Source organism: Ascaphus truei, chromosome 1 (genome assembly GCF_040206685.1).
Source record: "Ascaphus truei isolate aAscTru1 chromosome 1, aAscTru1.hap1, whole genome shotgun sequence".
NCBI lineage: Eukaryota > Metazoa > Chordata > Amphibia > Anura > Ascaphidae > Ascaphus > Ascaphus truei.
The window spans coordinates 480203469-480221052 of NC_134483.1; positions in this window are offsets into that span (position 1 = coordinate 480203469).

Genomic DNA, 17584 nt, shown 5'->3' on the forward strand with positions numbered 1-17584 from the left:
GTTATTAGATTATTTTAACATTATGCAAAGGGGTTTAGTATGTAATATATCAACAAAGCTGCAACCCAGGTACAAAACCTAATGGGAACAAAAAACAGATTTAACTAACACAAAAATGCTCGTGAAAGCATTTTGAAAATCTAGTTGAATTCAATTAAAGTGCTTTATCCATAGTGTTGCAGCAGTGAAAATGTATTACATAAACCCCAATGTGATCGTTAGAATTTGCAAAGTTATGAATAAGAATGAATAATTCTGTTAAGTGTTTTGAAATGTGATGGTACACTTTAAACTGGGAATTACATATTTTTTTTTTGTAAGTGATAGTAGTTCTCCTCTAAGGGAGTGGCTACTCACACCTGAAACAAATCCAAGAAATCCAGCTGAAAACAATGATTATGCTGCTCATCGTTCAACAAGCTCAGTTCTTGAATGGACTTTGGAATTCTTAAAAGTCACTTTCAGGTGTCTAGATTGATCAGGAAGCATTCAGTAGTATTCGCCATAAAGAGTGGCACAACTTATTGTTGCTTGCTCCATTATGCATATCTTGACACTAAATAGAAATTTGGACACAGAGATTGTCCTTGATATTGAAGCCCCACGACTGTGCCACCTATTTCACAAAGTTAAAACACAGAATCTGGATGATACTTTACAGACGAGAACACGAGTATTCTAAAGCTTGCCTTAAACTAGCCCGGTTACATTCTGGGTATGTGCTGGGTGTAACCTGGCTAGTTTAAGGCAAGTTTAAGGCATTTCTGCATTGACTAATGACCCATAGGATTAACACAGCAGGGGTCCCTGGCAGTCCCATTAAATTTGAATGGGACTGCCAGGGACCCCCGCTGTTAATCTGATGGGCCTTTAATACAGAAATGCTGGGTCTAGTTTAAGTCAAGTTTATGGCATGTATCCAGCATGTACCTGGGTGTACCTGGGTATTTTTAGCGATTGCCACTGGTTTGTGTTAGAATAACCGTGGGCACTACAGTACATCAGAATGCAATTGATTGACAGATATTTCACATGTAAGGTTATACTGTAATACATTAGATAGTTACATTTGTGACCTATGAGTGAAGTAAAGGTAAATGTTACAGTTTTGGAAGGGCCCTACCGCCCCTTAAAATGAAGTGGTGGGCCCAAGATAGCATGAATATGAACTACGAGGCTGCTTGAGCCCATTAGGTTTTGGGCTGCCCTTGGGGAAAATGTATCTTCATTTTCTCTGGATGTCAATTTCTCTGTCTGCATTGAGAAGTACAACTTCGCTCTCTGTGCAGCCACATAAGTACGCCGTGATATTCTTGTAACCTCTGGGATCTGTGTCAGGCTCTACAAAGGAAAGAGCATCAGTGTATGAGTTCCTGTCAGAATAGTGACTGGACAGCCTTGAAAATATATGTCAACGGGTGTATAAGTACTCAATTTTCAGGGTGAAGAAATCCTGCATTGCCCTGAGGATCAGCTCCACAATAAACTGTCAAGCATACCGCTTCAGGATTGTGAGCAGCCTGGTTTTTCCAGCTCACTCCTTAACAGTGCTTTGTCCAATTGAGGAAATACTGTATGTGGTGAGTTTAATTGATTATTTGACAATAAGATCGCCACATCCATACCACTATTCATGCCCCACAGGCAAATTTTGTCTTGGAAGTGTTTAGTCACATCTCAATTATGGATTTCTTCTCAATCACAGCTGTGATGAACTGGACTACATGTGACTTGGATCCGTGTCCATCATGGCTCCTGAAAGAGACCACTGATGCAGTGGATCCATGGGTTAGTGGAGATCATGGAAAGTGGTTGAAAAAGGCACTAATTCATCCCCTGTTGAAGAAAGTGGGGCTAGATGTTGATGTTTTCACCAATTATCATCCAATCTCAAACCTTCCCATGAAAAGGAAAGTGTTAGGAGAGGGTAGTTTTTATCCAGCATGAAGATTGTCTGGAAAGGGACGGCTTCTTCAATCCCAGGCAGTCTAACATTAGAGTGAGTCATGGAATGGAATCAGCACTGGTCTGTGTGGTAAATGATTTATTGATGGCCATGGACAAAGGCTGTATTTCTGTCCTTGTTATGTTGGATCAATCAGTGAATTTTTACATGATTGATTGGAGTATTGCTGCATTGCCTGAGGGACTGGTATTGGTTGGATAGTACTACAATGGATTGTCTTGTTCCTGCAGGGCCAGAGCATGTTACTTCAATCCATTGCATTCTGCACTGGCTTCCAGTGATCTTCTGTGTTTGATTCAAGTTGACCATTATGGCTTTTAAAACCTTGCAAGGCCAAGGGCCTGGCTATCTGCAGTCTCTTTTAATGCCTCGGAGGGATACTAGCTATGATCTCAGGTCCTTAGGGGGGTCCAATATTTCTGTGCTATGGGTACTGCACCGTACGCTGGGTGGGGCGAGCCTTCTCTTGTGCAGTTTAAGAAGTCTGGACCTTACTACCACCAGAGCACAAATGTATATTGACTTTACCACTGTTTCGTTCATTGTGTAAGACTAATTTCTTCCTTCTGGCTTTACCTTACCTATCTAACAAGATTATGTGTAATTGTGTATAATTTTTGTTTGTTTTTAAACTGACTATAAACTATTGTGGAACTCCCTTAACTGTAGGCGTGCTTTTAGTTAAAAAATAAATGATGATCAGCATTTTTTTTTTAAACAGTGCAATGTTTCCTTTTATAGATCTTTTTGACAATAAGAGTGTGGGCTTCAGTAACAAATGAACCCTCTGAGTGCCCCAAGACATAGCTACTATATTATGCATTGTGGCACTTGGGGATGCATAAAAAAATGCTTGTTTTCTTAGGGGAGATAATGTCTATGGATCTATGGAGCACAGGATGCAATCTGCAGTGAGGAAGGACAGATAGTGGATGACTCGTATCCTTCCATTCCACATGATAATATGGTCATGTGATCGCAAGTACCAGAAGGGCCATGGATCCCTCTGACACTCAAAAGGTTAATGAACACAACCACTTTCCCCCCACCCCACCAAAAATAATAACTGTATAGCTAAATCAAGGAAGAGTTGGGATTAAAGATGAAAAACCATTTAAAAGATCAGGCATATAGAACATTAAAACAAAATCTAAAACTTCACTCGACACTATCTCTAGTACCACTGTATTTATATTATTTTTCTAAATCTATTTTGATTGGCCGGGTGAAGTCAGAACTCGCCTCTTAAATAGCCTGCAGTGGCTCTGATTAGGCATTGTTTTGTTGGTTTTCTAAGATACTGTGCAGTACCGTATACTGTACTTTTTTGATGCAATATATGTATTAATTGTATTGAAAATTTCAATAGAGTAAACATACCATATGAAAAATACTTTTTACAGTGTTTACAGTGTACAGTGCCATACAAACATTGAACAATTCTGTATAATCTCATATCTGGTTGCAGCTACTGACAAGACAAAGTGCATGTGTAGAAAATGTGCTAGCTTCTCCATTGCTTAGTCTCAGTGCACATGCATACCCCTGCTGTATGTACAAGGGATGTAACATGCTTTACAGTCGCCATTAAAAATACAATGCATGAGCATTACAGTTCACTCACAGCACCATCTTGTGACTGAAAGTGATTAACAAATGTACTGTAAGTAACACTGTGTTGAACCATTAATATGCTATGCTAACGCACTATTTTGAGCATTAATGGGACATACAACATGCGAAATCCCACATTTAGAGTTGCGATAACATTGTCTACATTTGTAGGTTCATCATCTGCAAAAGACAATTTACAAAACCAATCAAAGTTAAATATAGGTTATTTTTTGCTAAAACTCAGTTTTACATAAATGTAAATATTTTAAAGAAATCTAATGCTGACATTATAAACACATATTAATGATATTCCCTTACATATAAGAATTCCATTTTATTAATACAGTTATCAGATTTTGACAAATCTAATTTTTTACATACTGATGCAGCCACGAGTATCCGAACACTTGCCTGGGAAAATCTGGGGCAATACCGCAGTAATACTGCAACATTTCTGTGACATTTCTGCAGACAGACTAATGGCCCATCAGATTAACACAGCGGGGGTCCCTGGCACTCCCATGCAAACTGAATGAGACTGCCAGGAAGCCCCGCTGTGTTAATCTGATGGGCCATTAGTCTGTTTGCAGAAATGTCACATAAATGTTGCACCAATGTTACCGTAATATTAAGCTGTTAGCACCAATGTTGCAGCATTACTGGGAGATTGCCCCAGATTTTCAAAGGCAAGTGTTCAGATACTCGTTGCTGCATCTGTAGCTGGCGGAATTGGTTTTCCCTCCATGAACGAATTATACATTTTTAGTAGATATGGTGAGAGTATGGGCAGGATTGTTTTGTAATAAACACCAGTAAAGTCATCAGGGCCAGGGGCCTTTGATATTTTTAGTGTCTTAAAGCATTGAATGTTGTAGTTAAAAAAAAAAAACAAAAAAAAACCATGGAGGTGTTTTTAAATTGTGAGCCACGCTCAGACCGCGTTTTAAGTGCATCCGCGTTGTAGCGGATCACGTTATAATGCGGATGAGGTATACTACGAATAATAGACCCATCTGTAGGAAATTATGTAATGGTTGGAATGTTTCGTTTATTTTATTTTAGTTAGCCATGCATTTTGATAAGCAATTCAGAGAACAATGTATGTGTGCAATCCTACAAACAAAAAACAATAGATGGTAAGACATTCAGTCGAACTTGAATGCAGCTGGGTAGAACAGAGAAGCATAACAGTGCTAACAAAATAGTGCAAACACAAATGGCGAACAGAGTCACCCAGGTCCCTATTAGAACACACTCATAGTGCACAAGTACAATTGACAAGGATTCATATCCATTGATTTAACCAAAATCCCACTACCCCAATGAGGGTATAACAACAATAACAGACAGACAGTCTGTAAAAAAACAGATAATAACAAAACTTTAATGTTGACAGATAGTCACGCTAAAACAAGTAAAACCAAGGATAGGTTCGGTTGTTGTAAGTTTGGTTAGTCTATATGCCCCGAATGAGAATACATCTAGATATATGGAAGACATCTTTCATGCTGTAATGCAACATAATAGGGACCACCTGATTTTGGGAGGTGATCTTAACACCATCCTGGACCATACAAGAGATAGAGCAAACACACCTAACAAGGACCTCTACAAAAAACTCCAGAATATTGATGGCGATGTGGACAAGCAATGCTCTCCTAGAGAGTTGGAGAATAGCTAATCCAATATTTAGAAGCTATACATACTTCTCTGCCCCTCACAACCAATATACTTGTATTGATTACATTTTAATATCACATGATCTGGCGGGAAACATTGTTAGAAAAGACATCGAAAACTGTACTTGGTCCAACCGTGCCCCGGTAATCACTTGTCTAAAAAACATCAAACATACTGTACAATATGTAACTTTAGATGGGGGATTAATGACCTCATGCTGGGAATTCTCGAGGTTAGAGAGTCGATCTCAGAGGCCTTGAAACATTATTTTAGTATTAATGACAACGACCAGGTTTCTACGCCACTCTTTGGACTGTCCATAAAGCCATGATACAAGGTAAACTTATCAGTATATCCTCTTACAGAAATTGAACGAAAGAACTGAAAATCCAAAGTTTAAAAGCTGCTTTAGAAAAACATGCAGATTTAAAGAAAATGATACCAGCGCAAAAACATGTTCTAAAATAGAAAAATAGAGCAAAACATGATCAATCGCATCGGAAATCGCCTTTAGTCTCCACTAAATGCAAAATTGATATGACTAGAACTGGGCACAATGGCATTCTAATAGAAAACACAGAAAAAAGCTACAGTATGCTCTGAACAAGCAGCTATTATATAACAAGGAAGACAACGCCCATCGAATCTTGGCTACAAACTTATGTAACAAAATCAGCAGCACAAACATATTTGCACTAAAAATATCTAATAATATCCTAACATATAGTCCAATTACATAGTTACATAGTAGATGAGTTCAAGTTCAAGTTCAAGTTCAACCTATGCTAAATTTAGACAACAAATACTTTATCCTATATCTATACTTATTGATCCAGAGGAAGGCAAACAAAAAACCTCATTAAGGGGAAAAATTAATTCCTTCCTGACTCCAAGAATTGGCAATCGGATTAATCCCTGGATCAACATCCTTCCCATGTATACTTATTTGGTATATCCCTGTATACCTTTCCCATCTAAAAAGATGTCCAACCTTTTTTTGAACAAATCTATTGTATCTGCCATCACAGTCTCCATGGGTAATGAATTCCACATTTTAACTGCCCTTACTGTAAAGAACCCTTTCCTTTGTTGCTGGTGAAATTTCCTTTCCTCCAACCTTAAGGGATGGCCCGAGTCCTTTGTACTGCCCGTGGGATGAATAGTTCTTTTGAAAGCTCTTTGTATTGTCCCTGAATATATTTGTAAATAGTTATCATATCCCCTCTTAGACGCCTCTTTTCTAATGTAAATAAATCTAATTTAGCAAGCCTCTCCTCATAAGTTACAATGTCCATCCCCTTTATTAATTTGGTGGCTCTTCTCTGCACTCTCTCTAGTTCCATAATGTCTTTTCTTAGGATTGGTGCCCAAAATTGTACTCTATATTCAAGGTGTGGTCTTACTAATGCTTTGTAAAGGGGCATAATTATGTTTACTTCCCTTCCATCCATTGCCCATTTGATGCTAGATAAGATCTTGTTTGCCTTTGCAGCTACTGCATGACATTGGGCTATTGCATATTGCTAAGCCTGCTGTCTACAAGCACTCCTAAATCCTTCTCCATCAAGGATTCCCCCAATATATCTCCATTTAATTTGTAAGTCGCCTTTTTATTCTTGTATCCCAAATGCATAACCTTAAATTTATCTGTATTAAACCCCATCTGCCATTTACCTGCCACATTTCCAGTCTCTCCAAGTCCTTCTGAAGAGAAATTACATCCAGCTCTGATTCTATTACCTTACACAATTTAGTAACATCAGCAAAGATGGAGACTTTGCTCTCGATCCAAACCTCAAGGTCATTAATAAACAAGTTAAAAAGCAGGGGTCCCAGTACCGATCCCTGAGGTACTCCACTCACTACTTTAGCCCAACCTGAAAAAGTTCCAATTTTGACAACCCTCTGTTTTCTGTCCTTTAACCAGTTTTCAATCCAGGTGCATATATTATTACTGAGTCCAACTTTCTTTATTTTGTACACCAACCTCTTGTGTGAAACTGTATCAAAAGCCTTTGCAAAATCTAAGTAGACAATATCAACTGCATTACCCTGGTCTAAATTCCTACTTACTTCCTCAAAGAAATAAATAAGGTTAGTTTGGCAAGATCTATCCTTCATAAATCCATGCTGACTATTACTAATAATTTTGTTTTCCATTAGGTATTCCTGAATATTATCCCGTATTAAACCTTCAAGTAGTTTCCCTACTATTGAAGTCAGGCTAACAGGACAGTAATTTCCCGGTTGTGATCTAGCTCCCTTTTTAAATATAGGCACCACATCTGCTTTACGCCAATCTTGAGGTACTGAGACTGTGGAAATGGAGTCCTTGAATATTAAATATAATGGTTTTGCTATTACTGAGCTTAACTCCTTGAGAACTCTTGTATGTATGTCATCGGGGCCAGGTGCCTTATTAACTTAAATTTTTTCAAGTCGCTTATGAACTTCTTCCTCAGTTAACCAATTGTTCATTAATATGGAGGTTGTGGCTTCCTCCTGCGGCACTACTATTGAACTTGATTCTTCCCTGGTAAACACAGAGGCAAAGAATTTGTTTAATACCTCAGCTTTTTCCTTATCTCCAATAATCTGCTTACCCATCTCACACTGAAAGGGTCCTATACTTTCTTTTCTCATTTTTTTGTTATTAAGGTACTTAAAGAATTTTTTAGGGTTGATCTTACTTTCTATTGCAATCCTTTTTTCATTATCCATTTTTGCTAATTTGATTGCCCTTTTGCAATTTTTGTTACATTCCTTATAATTCTGATACGATGTCTCTGTCCCTTCTGACTTAAAGGGGGCTATGCACTAAGCAGTGATAAGTCGTTTTAAGAGCGCAAAGTGCTTTTAGAATGTGAAGTTCCGCCGAGCGCTATGCACTAAGCCGCGCAAACAGGCAGTTTGCGCTCTAAAACGGGCTTTTCCTTGAAATTGTTTCTAAGTCCAACTTTGATCGTACGATCAGCTGTTTGCGCTGAATCCTGCCCTTCTGCGGGATTCACAAAGCAACGCAAACTGATCGTACGTTAAAGTTGCGCTGAATAACGCTCACCAGCTAAAGGCAGGTGATAAAAAAAGCTGTACTTAGAAAAAATTATTTGTTTACCTTTTTGCAGGCACAAAACCAATACAACAGGCCGGCGGGTGTCCCCGGCTGACCCCACAGGGGTCCCCGAGGGAGGCAGAGGGTCGCGCGGGTGTCCCCGGCTGACCCCGCGGCCATCCCAGGGTCTCCGTGGGAGTCCTGGGATACCCGCGGGCCTGCGGTACCAATGTTGTGCCAACAAAAATACTAAACAATATTTATAACTAAATACACCCCCCTAACACATACAGTACAATAATGTGAAACATCCAGATATGGATAATAGATTATTTGCCCATTATTAAACACTGCATTAGCATACCTAAATAAAAAAACAGTAGCCAGCTAATCCAATGAATACAAGCAGTAACAACATCAACAATTATTTAATTAAACCATTAATCAATTAAACCAATTAATTCCTAAACCAACTCAAAATGAATAGTAACATTAACCAATCAAACCAATTAATTACAACAACATTAATGAATGTAAACATTAAAAGACAAATAAATACATTCAAACAATCTCTGAAAGAACCATAAAACGCATTAGCCAACATAATACAACATTAACTACAAACGAACACCAATCGCAATCATTTTATTAAATTAAGCAGGAAAAATACAAACAATTACATCCACATAAGAAACTGACATTAAAAAAACCAACAGCAATACCAAGCCAGAAATGCCCCCCAAATATTGTAATAATAATGTATTAATCTGTACCCTAATGTGGTACAGATTAATATATTGTCAGTAAATGTGCCTCCCCCAAAAAATCAACAATCACATCCAATGAACAAACCTGTAAAAAAAGACATTTACAAACATTCTATATATTACTTACCATTAGAAGCGGTGGCCCTCCGACTCCCGGGGTAACAGGAAGCTCACGTACCTTGAAGGCCTCCAACAGCATCCGATGCCATCCACCATGAAGATCCGGATCAGGTACCCCAATCTTCTTTTTTCTTTCTTTAATCACCTTCTTCTATCTTCATCTGTAACCATTTCTTTTTCTTCTTTATCTTCTTTCTTCATCTGTCAATCCAAAATACCCCATGTTAAATCCCAGCCGATGCTGTCTCGTCGGCTTCTTGGGCTCAAATGAGGCGTCACGGCCTTAAATATGGCTAGTGACGTCACATTTAGCCTCAAAATGGTTAACAGCCACCTGATTGGCTGTTCAAACCATGTTCCGATTTAAAAAAATTTTTTTTCATATGACGTCACTTAAAGGGAATGATGCCAGCCAATCAGAATGGCCTTGCTTCATTTGCCTTTAAGATGACGTCACGATATCCAAGATGGCCGGCATCACATGGTATTTCAGCCAATCAGAGTGTGGAATTGGTTCCCAAAATCTGATTGGCTGAAATACCATGTGACGCCAGCTTCGTGACCTCTGCCACTTGTCATACAGAAGCCACCTGCTGAGTTAGGCTCCTCAAAGTCTGGTTTGGGGTAAATGGTGGTCCGATGACTTCCATTCCCCCCAGGACGTTAGTACGTGAGGCTATCTCCGGTACCCAAATGGCTTTCACACTTGGCAATCTCTGAGTCTTTCATGTCCGGGACCCAAGCAGACTTGATGGCACCAAGCTTGGTAGCCAAATGGTGTCTCGGAACCCTGGACCTGGAAGTCCCAGCTCATATTAATGTGCACAAGCATATATACACTTTAAATATACTTTTTAAAAAAATATATGCTGTACTTTATACTTTTGTAAGTCTAATGGTTATGGGGAATAGAATAGGAATCCTGCACTTTTATTCTGACTAGCCATATTCTCCACACACTATACCGGACTTAGACTTTAAAAACTCTTTGCAACCTTATGTTTGGTTGGAGTATCCCCCAGAACCCCTATACCAGATTCTGGGTGACCTGGGCATTAACTGGGCATTCCTTCTTATACTAGGGACCCCTTTTATTGTTCTAGGGATCCCTATGCCCCATTTAACTTGCTGGTATGTGCTGAAGCAGGAAATGCTAGTGGTGAGTCGCGCAAGCGTTTTCAAGGGGAGGTTTTGTCAGAGCAATGTGTCTCAATGTATCCAAGAATCCATCCTGATTCCCGGGTACATTTTTGGGGTATCCAGCAACTCTGAAAACCAGCTTGCTAGACACACAATCTTATCAGATTTTCTCTGGTAACCCCCCACCCCCCCTTGAAACTCATAGCCCAGCAATCTCTGATTTCAGGCACACCTGTAAAGGTAAAAACACATACATTCTTTATTTTTATAGAATGCATTAACAATCACTGGGCTCAAGAGCGTAAACTCCCAAACCCCAATACATGGATCAAAGGTATCCAGACAGGTTTAAACTTTATTGTTGAGCCTGGTTACCCCTTCGCCATAGGGAGAGGGAGTGAAGTAAGTAAAAGTGAGTAAAAGACACTGAGTGGCCCTAAGAGTTTGAAGCAGGGGGGCCTGGTTCAATTCCTGGTGTCGGCACCTTGTGTCTTTGGGCAAGTCACTTTATCTCCCTGTGCCTCAGGCACCAAAAACATAGATTGTAAGCTCCACGGGGCAGGGACCTGTGCCTGCAAAATATCTCTGTAAAGCGTTACGTATAACTAGCAGCGCTATACAAAAACATGCTATTATTATTACTATTACCATCACAAACACTGATATTATTTTTTACTAAAAAACTGGCAACACGTCTTAATAAATGTATGCCCACCCTAGTCCACCCAGACCAGTCATATTTTATACCACACTGCCCCTGATCCCCCACAAAATATACATCTATATAAGTGTCAAAAAAGAGAGTATTGAGCGTGGCAATTGTATACAACAAGCGACAGAGAAGCCCAATGCTACATCCAATATGACACAAATACACAGTAAAATACTTATATATTCTCTTGAAAAGGGGTCAGTTTAACCCTTTGGCCAAAGCATTGTAAGCCTGTGAGCCACAACAAGGCAGACCCAGTTCACAGTTCCTAACCTAACCAGCACAGGCTGGGCATTTTCAGCAACTGGTTGACTGTGTGATGCTCCTGTTTAAGGAATACATTGTATACATTCATAAAGAATGTGGGTACATGTAAGCACATTTGGATAGATTTGTTTTGCCAAAACAGCCATTTGTGAGTATGTCTCTTTATTTGGAGAACATTTTAGCAACAGAATATATAGAGGTCCTGATTCACAAACTGTTGCAAAACTTTAGAAGGCCTTTAATCCCATTTACATGAGTGAGAGCTGAATAATGAAACTGAATAGGCGGCACAGCAGATGACCGGGGGCTCGGCCTCCCCAAATCGGATTGTCCGCATGAGCGGTCGGGGGGCGGAGACGGGGAAGGGGTCTTAGGGTATAAAACTGGCAGCCAGGAGGGAGGAGCAGCCTCTTGCACCTGGCTTGCCGCAGATTCCCACCCACCCATCCTTAGGCTAGAGTAAGAACTGAAGTTTGGATGGCATGTTAACATTTCTTTATAAAAATAAATCGGTCGTACATAAGGGAGGACAAAAAAACCCTGACGGAGTGGTCATGGCGGGGCCAATTTGCTTTGTCGCGGCGACAGTTTGGGGGGGGGTAGGTGCTTGTCCTGCCAGAGGGGGCCCGGGGCTGGTAAAGCAGGTTGAAGCGAGGGGACAGATCACCGGGACGTACTTCCGGGTGTCCCCTCTTGCATTACCCAGCACCGAGCACTTTCTGGAGCTGACTGGCGGCACGCTATCTCCAGTTATTATTATGTTTATTATTAATAAACAAAGCCACGGCCATTATACCTCCAGACTGTGTCCCCTCATTATTAGTACGTTACATGTAAATAATACTAGGAGAGGGGGGGAAGCTCGCGCCTCCCTGATCATGCTATTGTTTATCACACTTTTGTAGAGCAATGACATTTAGAGTGAATGCTCATTTTCAGTGGTTGACAAATCACCAAAAAATCTACTCGCCACACAAAAAAATCTACTCGCCACCTAGTACCAAACGTGTGCTGCTTGGGCCAATATTTACTCAACCGGGGGTTAAATCCACTCGCCCGGGGCGAGCAAATGTATAGGTTTGTCGAACACTGCTCATTTTCATGTATGTGCTGGACACAAAGTTATGTTAAGTACTTTAAAACACAAAGAACATATACAGACCAGCGCCCACAAAGAGCCCAAAGTAACACTATTATTTCTTTTTGTTTCTGTCCCTATGTCACGGACCCCCGGATTGGAGATCTTCCAGTGATTGGACTATTTGGATTTTCTTCTCTTCCATCTGTTTGGACTCTATTAGGGACTTTGGACTCTTTTTGGGCGCTGGTCTGTATATGTTCTTTGTGTTTTCTCTGGTGTTGTTCTGCTAGTATTCCTGGCTGCCCTGTACATATGTTGTTATTATTGTTAGTATTATATTTAATTGTTTATAGCGCCTAAGCACTTTCTTTTGTGTTATAAGTACTTTAAAAGTGACTATTTCTAACATGTTTGCGATGGTTAACATCAGAAGTCTACTCTGGAATGCAATTAGACAGGAAGATGATTTGAAGGACACAGGAAAATAGCTATAGTAGGGGGGGTTATTGTGGAGACAGTGCTCATCTGTAACCAGGAGGCTGACCTGCGGCTTAGGTAGGATACATAAATAGGCCTTGGGACTGAGTTCGGATTGAGTAGAATATCCGGGTCACAGGACAAGGTCAGGATGGGGTAAAGAAGTGTAGTTGTGGTCACAGTATATAGATCAGGGCAGGGTGCAGCAGCAGTGTCAGGGTCACAGATCCAAGAGCAGGGCGGTGTGAAGCAGCATAGTTGGCATCATGGCCTAAGTTCAAGGGCAGGGTGCAGCAGCATAGTCAGGGCCATGGTACTACCTTAAGGCAGGATGTAAGTAAGCAGAAGTCTGATTTAAAAGTAGGTAAAGTACTACAAAAGTATACTGTCATGGGAGACCAGTACTTTTAACACTTTATACCTTCCGGGACCATTCCACTAGGCCGGGCAACATTGTTGAATAAAATGGGGTTTATTCAGGCAAGCAAGCAAACATAAAATAATGCACAAATACATGGTAATACATAACAACTGGGGGTCTGGGGGGAGACACTAGCCTCAACTAGGTGCAGGGTGCCTGCTTCATGTAGGCTTACCCTGTCCGCTCCATGTACAGGAATACACCGTCCTATTCCCGCTGGTTTCAGCTCGGTCCAATTCTCAGAACTTGGTCCAGAGAACTTGGACACAAGAACTTGCTCCAAGCACTTGTCCACCACTTGGCTAGACTGCTCCGGAACCTCTATGCCGAGCACCTGCCGGTCCCGTCAGTGGACTGAGCCTGGAACAAGATAAAACGTTCCTGAGATCTTGGCCGCATTCTCAGAACTTGGCCGCACTCTGAGAATTTAGCCGCGACTATAGAACTTGTCCTCAGAAGCAACTCTGTGCTGATTGCTTTGCTATTCGGAGCAAAACACTTTTGAAAAGCCCACCAGCACCACTTTTGACCAAGCCCTAGGATGCCCTCGTTCTCTGATCGGGCAGTCCCCTTACATAGACCTCGCTGTGGTATGTTTAACATGTATTGGCGACCAATCAGAGAGTGGGTTGGTCCATAGCAGCCAATCATGAGCCAAGGGCTCGCCTGGCTGTAACCAATGAAAGGAGGGGGTGTGCTTAGGCTCAGGTTGCCGGTAAGGCGGGAAATATGAACTGGCCAATAGAAATCGCCAGCCCATGGCCGCCAGCTGGGTAGGCTCCACAGAGTCTGGCTACAACAAAGGGTCTCACCCGCTGAGAGCCCATCCGCAGACCTGTTCTGACAGCTAGTAGATGGTACAGTGAATTTCTATTGTATTAGCTGACCGTGATGAAATAGTTACACAATATTCATTTTAGGAAGCTTTTTTCCATTTTGCTACAGTATCCAAGTATTTTTTTTGTATCAATCTTTGAAAGATATGAGCTGAATACCTTTGCTTAAATGTTTAACTCTTTGGCTCAGATCCACAGAACTCAGTTAAGTCCTTAACGAAGCACTGACTTCCGTTAGCACCCTGTTAAGTGCTAACAGGGGATTTTCAAAACTCACAAAATTAGGTTTAAGTCCTTCTTATAACTAAGATGGACTGTGGTTAACCTTATAGGCTATCAGTGTTAATGTGCTGCCAAAGATGTGTGAAATCCTATATGCATTTCAATGGTAGGCAGTTGAAGGTAACACGGAACTTAACATTCTTTTTAGGTTATAACTAAACCTTCAAGCACCTTATGCTGGTTAAAACAATTTTAATATATTTCTGCAACAGCTACAGTACATTTATTAAAACTAACTGATCAATGACTCTAGCTGCTGTACTGTGACTGTGACTCTGCTACTGTATGCATTCCAAGTTGTACAGTGCTTCAAAGAGTACTTAGCTACAGTATTTATTCTAAGTCCCACATTGAAATGAAAAGATGCTGAGCTGCAATCTCAGAGATTTAGCTCCGTCCCTTAAGAAACTGAACTTTTTAGTAGAACTAACAAACACTTAGGCACGCTCTCAGGGCTGTATATCTCTTTTCTTTCCTGTGACTAGGACTTACGTTTCACAAAACCTCTCCCAACCTCATATACGTATATGAACCAATTTTAGTTTATGTGCATGGTTCAGTGAAATGCTGTCACATACTATAGGCAAAGTAATACAAATAAGGAAATTAGATTTAAAGGAGGGCTTGAAACACGTGCACGTTGCATACAGTACACAAAAAGACACATTAATGGCCTATGAGTAGTAACACTGACTCTAGGTAACAAAAAATAGGATACTTCTACATATATATATATGTTGTGGGATAAACAGGGAATATCAATTGCAAAAAAGACAAAATCATGGATCGCCCTCTACTAATAATTATCAATGTAACATTTTCCATGGGAAAAGCCGTGGATCAGATTTTGACAGGTTCGTTCATCTCTAGCTGTGATGTTAATTTGTTGTCAGAACGTATGTAGTAATTACAGTACTTACTAAAGCTCAAAAGTAATTTGATATTCCTTACCAGGTGTACTCTGAATGGGCAAACCTGGTTTATTTGGATGGCTACAGTATGAAGGCAAGAAGGCAATCACCATTAATTTAAGGAATACTATATATTCTTTTACCCTCTCCACAAACCTAGAGTAGAAGAGGATAAGAGACACATTAAATGCACTACTGTTTAGAGAGAGTGGATGGTAATACAAATTGTTTTACATGTATTGTTTATACAGATGTAAGGGGGTCACCCCCGGTTCCCCTGACCTTTCTTTGCCCCCTGCCTTACCCCTGTGGCAGTGGGGGAAGGGGACGGCGACTTCTCCCGGCGGGCACCGCCATCTTGGTTGCGGCGCGAGGTTCGCGCAATCCGCAGAGGTTGGCCAGGGTAGTGGTGGCCATCGCCAGTGTGCCGGAGCTCTGGGAGGTTGCGTAGGCGCATGTTAAGCGTAGCGGCGGCCATTACAGCATCGCACATGCGCAGTAAAGATCATGCACGCGGTCCCCATAGGAAAGAGCTGTGCCAAGGACTACAATTCCCAGCAGCCACTGGGGACTGCACTTTCACCAAGGTCACAGGCAGCATTGAAGCCAATAGAGCTGGCAGATTCTCATGCTGCAGAGTTGCAACAATGTTGTGTGCAGACAGGGTTTTTGTCAGTTGGATCCAGGAAGAGATTGGAGAAGGTAGTGTACACAGAGCAGGGCTCTGCTGTACTAGGCCAGAGAAACCCCAGGCCCCAGGTAGGCCCCAATGAAAAGGTAGGCATGAAAAATATTTAAAAAAAACACAGAATAGTGAGACCAATAGTTTATTGTGTTTTGAAAGACGTATATATGTGTCAGTTTCACTCACAAATTTGAGAATGGTTTAGGGTGTGTAACGGGTTTTCAGGTTAATGGGTAAGTTCATACTGTAGGTAAGGCCCCTAGGTTAGGGACCCTGCCCTTAGGTGCTTGTGAGGTGCAGCCTTGTCAGTGTCACGGCTGTCAGTGCTGTGAGTGCTGACAAGAAGGCATAGTGAGTTTTCACAGGTGGAGCATGAAAAATATTTAAAAAAAACACACAATAGTGAGACCAATAGTATATTGTGTTTTGAAAGACGTATATATGTGTCAGTTTCACTCACAAATTTGAGAATGGTTTAGGGTGTGTAACGGTTTTTCTGGTTAATGGGTAAGTTCATAGGTAAGGCCCCTAGGTTAGGGACCCTGCCCTTAGGTGCGTGTGAGGTGCAGCCTTGTCAGTGTCACGGCTGTCAGTGCTGTGAGTGCTGACAAGAAGGCATAGTGTGTGTGCAGCCATTTGCTGCAGGTACAGTTAGTGCAGTGGGTTGCTGCAGGTGCTGGGAGTATTAGTTAGCAGTCAGGACCAGGAAGAGCTAGGGGAACGGATTAGGCCAGTAACCCCCCTAGGCCCCAGATAGGTCTTCACTCCCCAGCTTGTGGTGCTACAGGGACAGGCCCTAGGTTAGGGACCCTGTCACAGTAGTACTAGTGTTAGATAGGAACACAGCGGACGCTGCGCTCCCAGAGAACAGACTTGGGCTCAAGTCTGTGCCCCCAGAGACAGAGACTATCTCCAGGGTGGGATCGCCACTGGCGGACCCGTGCGAGGAAACACAGGATCAGACGGAATCACCAAGCGACAGATCCTTTGCGAAGTTGCTTGCAGGCCCGAGTGCAGGAGCGCTCGGCAGGTATCCCCATAAGTGCACCAACGTATACCATACTCATTATCAGTGTTCGACAAACCTATACATTTGCTCGCCCCGGGCGAGTGGACTTAACCCCCGGGCGAGTAAATATTGGCCAAAGCAGCACACGTTTGGTACTAGGTGGCGAGTAGATTTTTTTGTGTGGCGGGTAGATTTTTTGATGATTTGTCAACCACTGCTCATTATCCTTACACATAGTGGCAGCGCTGACCACGAGACAAAGGGGTTAGGCTCTGGACACGGTGTGGGGATACACGGTGGGGGGGTAAGTACACTCCTAGTGGAGTGAGAGACACTGTGAGGACTGAGTTACATGGTGGAGTTACCCCCTAGGGGGAGTGTTAGTAGTGTATGTTATTAAGAGTGTTATTTCCTGCACATATAAACTGGTTATATGCATTCCTTTGTATGTGGTTATTGTATATGCGGGTCCTGTGTAGGCAACCTTCTACATCCCTAGAACCCTACACAGGTGGAGGCGCTGAAACCGCAAACGTTCCAGAGGATTCTCCCCAGGCTCTCACT